This window comes from Peromyscus maniculatus, chromosome 5, assembly GCF_049852395.1.
Source record: "Peromyscus maniculatus bairdii isolate BWxNUB_F1_BW_parent chromosome 5, HU_Pman_BW_mat_3.1, whole genome shotgun sequence".
Lineage (NCBI taxonomy): Eukaryota > Metazoa > Chordata > Mammalia > Rodentia > Cricetidae > Peromyscus > Peromyscus maniculatus.
In genome coordinates this window covers 20,809,052-20,814,749 of record NC_134856.1, presented here as the reverse complement: position 1 = coordinate 20,814,749, position 5,698 = coordinate 20,809,052, and the positions used below count along the sequence as shown (strand labels likewise).

The window sequence follows — 5,698 nt, the reverse complement described above, 5'->3', positions numbered from 1 at the left end:
CCCTCCTCCTCCTCTGTTTTTGAGACAGGCTTTCTCTCTGAGTCTACTTGTCTTGTTTCTGTAGGAAATGTGAGTGAATAGGCGCTCCCTGACTGGCAGTGCTGCTGTGGGAAGCTATGGAACTTTCGGAAGTGGAACCTGGCTGGCGGAAGTAGGGTGCTTGGGGGCATGCCTTGAGGGTTACACTTCTTCCCAGTCTGTTTCTCCTCCCTCTGCTTCTTGATGTTCTTCCCGAGTTCATGGAGTCCAGCAGCCATGGAACCCTCAGAAACTGTGAGCCAAAAGCTTTCTTCATGGTAAGTCTTTCTGCATCAGGATTTTGTTGCAGTCATGAAGAAAGAATATCTTGTACAGTATACATTCTGCTGTGTACTTTCCATGTTCCTCTCCTGGAAAAAAAGGAAAAGAGGGGAACACTGGCTTGTGTTTTCCTTTCCAACTTGGTCGTTTCCTGGAACCATCTCTAGGTCAGGATAAGAATCAGGCAGAGCTTTCAATGCTCCCACATTCTCAGAGTTGTCCCCAGGAAGAAAGACTTGAGGGACACAGTGTCTTGCTTGCTTGTAATTTTTTTGCTGTCATAATAAAAGCCATAGACTTAGTGGCTTAAGTGTTTGTTCATTTTATTTCCTTATTGAAGAAGTCAGAAATCTGGGGCAATGGGTCTCAGAGGGCTGAAAACAAGAGATTATCAGCACTGTGTTATTTTCTGGATGCTCTAGGGTAGAATTCCTCTTCTCCTTCACTGGAGTCATTGTTAGAACCCTGTTCCTTCCTTTCTGGACAGCAGCTGGAGACAGTTCAAAGCTTTCAGAGGATGTACACACTCCTTGTAAAGAGGCCTAGCTTAACATTAGTGCAGCCATGACAGGCTGCAGACTAGCAAACAATACTGGGACTCGGCCTCACCATTACAATAACCAGGAAAAGCCACAAACTGTACCCTGCAGGAGACCAATAAGAATTGAGACAAACAAGTACTAGACGCTCCAGAACATTAAGGAGAGCTCACATCACTTGTATATCATTTCCTTTATTATTAACATTGTTGCTAATTTCCTTGCAGCAATGCCAGTACCAATCCCTGATTGACAAGACTTCTGAGCCCCACTCCTGCCCAATCAGGAGTTCAACCCCCATCTGAATCTGGAATTACCACCCCCATCCTTTACTCCTGAAAATCCCTGCCATAACTGAGCTCAGGGCTCTCCGTGATCCAACCGCTGTGTTGGAACAGACAGAGAGCCCAAGCTCGAGCTCGCAATAAAGGCTCTTTGCTTTTGTTTATGAACTCAGGCTCCTGGTGGTCTCTGGGGGGCTCATGACGCAGGCATAACACTTGCTATTGATCTCTCCTCTCCAACTTTGAAGCCAGCAACAGGAGATACATATTCTCCTTCCATCTTAACACTTTTTTGTTTTTATTTTTGAGACAGGGTCTCATTATGTGGGTCCTGAATATACTGAAACTCACCACATAGACCAGGCTGCCCTTGAACTCATGGAGATCTACCTGCCTCTGCCTCCTGAGTGCTGGGATTAAAAGTGTATGCCACCATATCTGGCATTTTATTTATTTATTTATTTGTTTTTGTTTGTTTGTTTTATTTGTGTGTATTATTTCCATGTGCCACAGTGCATTGGTGGAAGCCAGAGGACAACTTGAGGGAACTGGTTCTCTCCTTCTGCTATGTGGATCCAAGGATCAGACTGAAGCTTGGTGGCAAGTGCCTTTATCCTGGGAACCATGTCCCTGCTTCATATCTTGAGGTTCCTAATCAACCTGCAACGTCCTTTTTGTCCTGAAAGATAACATAGTCCCATGTGCAGAAATCTTTGGAGATTCAATGTTCAGTCCAACACACCTAGTGACATTCAAAATGATGTGACTCAGAAACAGTGTTCAACTTCTACCCCTCTGTCAGCACTCAGCTGTATATGTGATGCATCATCATCCAGGCTCTGTGCCCTGTGCATTCACTGGGAAGTGTCTGGGGCTGGAGAGATGGCTCAGCCATTAAAGGCTAGGCTCACAGCCAAGAAGAGAAGTGTCTAAAGACAATGCTTTTATAGCATACAGGATAAGAGGAGGGACACAGTTAAAGGGAAGGGGATGAGTAGAGTTTTCTTTCTTCCCCCTAAATGGAAGAATACAGCAACTCATGTGGTACAGAGAAAGAATGGTAACATCTCATTGGCTATGAAGTACAATCAATGACTGGCCCAATGAGGATCCAACTTTCACAGGAGAAGGAATAGCTTGAGATCTGCCTTGTAGTGGCTAAGAACTAAGCACATGTATAGACAGGTGATGGCCAGATGCTACTGCTGAGGAGCCCTGCACACATACACATGTGCACACACTTCAGACACACATGTGTATATACATAAATGCACCTGCAGCTAACCAGTGGTATATCGGTTTGATTTCCTGGTTGTGGAGGGAGGGTTATTATGAAAGGAATAACCATGTCCCAGGGCCTTTAAAACTCATTCCAGAGGGCTAGAGAGATGACTCAGAGGTTAAGAGCACCTCTTCCAGAGGTCCTGGGTGAAGTGAAGCGTCACACCTGGGGACAGTAAGTGACTAGGCAGCCTGAACCACCATAAACCAGCTACTGTCACTAAACCGTAACACTGGACATACTCGCCAACACTCCGTCATAAAACAGCAGCAATTAGACAACCCCAGCAGGACCAGGAAGCATTCTTTTTATTTTAATATGGAAAGCTTCATGAGTTTGTGTGTTATCCTTGTGCAGGGGCCATGCTAATCTTCTCTGTATCATCCTAGTTGTAGCATATGTGCTGCTGAAGCGAACATCAGAATGTGTTCTTAAAAACACAAGTAAGAAGAGTTAGTGAAAACAAGCTCTTAATCAAGAGCTTGGAACAGGGACGCCTTTAATCCCAACAGCTGGGGAAGAAGCCGTCTCCCTGGGGTGAGACCAGAACGGATCTGAACACTCTGTCTGAGGCCAACCCCGGGCCCAGCTGCCGATCCTACGAAACCCAACAACTTGGAGGTGTTGGTGAGACTACCCTGCTCAGCTGAAATCCATCCAGGAGAGGATTCAGAATCCTACAGTTTGAAGTCTGAGGAAACAAGATCAGCTGAGGAGTTGACGAATGAGCAAAATGTGACCTGAGAACACAAAAGAAGAAGCTGCCCAGCCACCCAACCAGATCACTAGAATCTTAAGTATACACTTCACCTACTGAGAACAGGTAAGCTCCCATCTACAGATCTACAGATCAGGTCTCTAGCCCCTAGTCCCTACCCATCAGAGTTCCAGCAACCAGACAGCTACCTTTCCCTGCTCCATCATCAACCTCCCCGCAAAAAACAAAAAATAAACATAAAAAACTAACCCCTACGAACCTAACAACCACTGAAACCATAAGCACACCCTACACCAACTGGGAACAACTGCTTCCACACACAGAACCCACTAACACTGATTTGACTAAGCTGCTCCCAAAGAAACAGAGCCCAACAGCAACAATTTAACCAAGAACTCCTAGTGAACCAAGACTAACAATTAGAACAAGAGAGGCGCCTTCAGACACAGACACTGCCTGAAGAGATGAGTAGACACCAGTGCAAAAATACAGGCAACAACATAAAGACCTATATGACAACATCAGAACCTGCAAGATCTGAACATACCGAGACAGAAGAAACAGAAGAAATCAACCCTAAAAATGACTTTAAGAAGAAAATAGAGGCCCTTAAAGAAGAAATAAAAAATTCCCTTAAAAAGGAAATAAAAAATTCCCTTAAAAAGGAAATAAAAAATTCCCTTAAAGAGAAAATGAAAAACTCCCTTAAAGAGGAAATAAAAAACTCCCTTAAGGAAATGGAAGAAAAAAACAAACAAAAAATTGGAAGAAATCAAAGAGAGCCAAGAAAAAGTAATTAAACAGATGAAGGAAACAATCCAAGATCTGAAAAATGAAATTGAGACAATAAAGAAAACACAAACTGAGGGAATGCTGGAAATAGAAAACTTGACTAAATGAACAGAAACTACAGAAACAAGCATAGCCAACCGAATGCAAGAGATGGAACAGAGAATCTCTGACACTGACGACACAATAGAGAAAATAGATTCGTCAGTCAAAGAAAACACTAAAGACAAAAAAAAAGATATCAGAAAACAGAAAGATCTCCCATGCTCATGGATAGGTAAGATTAACATAGTAAAAATGGCAATCTTACCAAAAGCAGTCTACAGATTCAACACAATCCCCATCAAAATCCCAACACAATTATTCACAGACTTGGAAAAAATATACTCAACTTCATATGGAAAAACAAAAGACCCAGAATAGCTAAAAGAATCCTGTATGATAAAACAACCTCTGGAGGCATCACCATCCCTGACCTCAAGCTCTACTATAGAGCTATAGTAATAGAAAGAGCTTGGTACTGGTATAAAAACCAACATATGGACCAGTGGAATCGAATTGAAGACCCTGACATTAATCCATGCACATATGAACACCTGATTTTTGACAAAGAAGCCAAAATTATACAATGGAATAAAGAAAGTATCTTCAACAAATGGTGCTGGCATAACTGGATGTCAATATGTAAAAGATTACAAATAGATCCATAACTATCACCATGCACAAAACTCAAGTACCATTTGCTTTTGGGATACCATCTTGCAAGGACTCCAATTTGCAGTAAGGCTCGTTAAGGAAGCGAATGGCCCAGTTGCCTTTAGCCTACTGGCTATGGGTGGGTTGGGACTTCTGTTGGTCTTTTCTGTGTTGAAAACACAGATTGCAAGTCCAGCACCACTTTGAGATCTTTGGCAACTCTGCAGCTCACCCACAATTGAGCCTGTATGATAATGAGTATTCAGAGAAGGATAATCCATGGGGGGTGCTCACCAACCTAAGACAGAGTTCCTGTGTGGCCTGGGCAGGAATCTCCATGACGGGGAAGGTGAGCTGCTGACGTCCCATGTAACCTAAGACAGAAGCTCATTTTTTAGTAAAAGGGGATACCTGTAGAGCCCTGGGTAACTGTTGCCTTGCTTGCTGACCTTGACATTGATATCCTCCCTATGCTAATTCCCTGCTGGGTTCCACCCTCCTGAATGCTTAAGGGAAGTTCCTCATCAGTCTATTCTGCATAATGGGCGTTAACAGCTTAGATGCAAGATTGTAAACATTGGTAGAGAACTTCTGCCCTCCCGGGTTTTCCCATTGTGCTGTAAGCCTGTATTTAAGACCTCTTCCCTCCTTCAATAAATGGCATTTGGCATTAAAAAAAAAAAAGCAGGCTGAGCAAGCCATAGGAGCAAGACAAAAATAAATAAATAAAACAAACAATAAACAAAACCCTGACGGATCCTCCCGGCACTCTGTTCCCGCACTCCAGCAACCTGACGGGTCCTCCCAGCACTCTCTTCCCATACTCCAGCAAGCCATGCTGACTGAACAGCTGGTTCCGCACTGAAAGCAGCCAAGCCCTGACATCTCCACATAATATAGAGGAAAGAATTTATTTCATTTTTTATGTGTGTGTGTGCATTGTCTGCAGGAATGTCTGTGCCCGCTGCCCATGGAGGACAGAAGAGGGCACTGGATTCCATGAATCTGGAGTTAGGAATGGATGTGAGCTGCCATGTCGTTACTGGGAGCAAACCCAGGTCCTCTGGAAGAGCAGTCAGTGTTAACTCCA

The 5,698-nt window shown here is 43.7% G+C and overlaps 1 non-coding gene across 1 annotated transcript; it reads right to left on the bottom strand.

The window, feature by feature from the left end:
- Positions 1–2,717: 2,717 nt before the first annotated feature.
- On the bottom strand, positions 2,718–2,822 carry LOC143273660 (U6 spliceosomal RNA). Its single transcript, XR_013051842.1, has one exon. It is a non-coding gene; the product is annotated as a U6 spliceosomal RNA (small nuclear RNA).
- Positions 2,823–5,698: the final 2,876 nt, after the last annotated feature.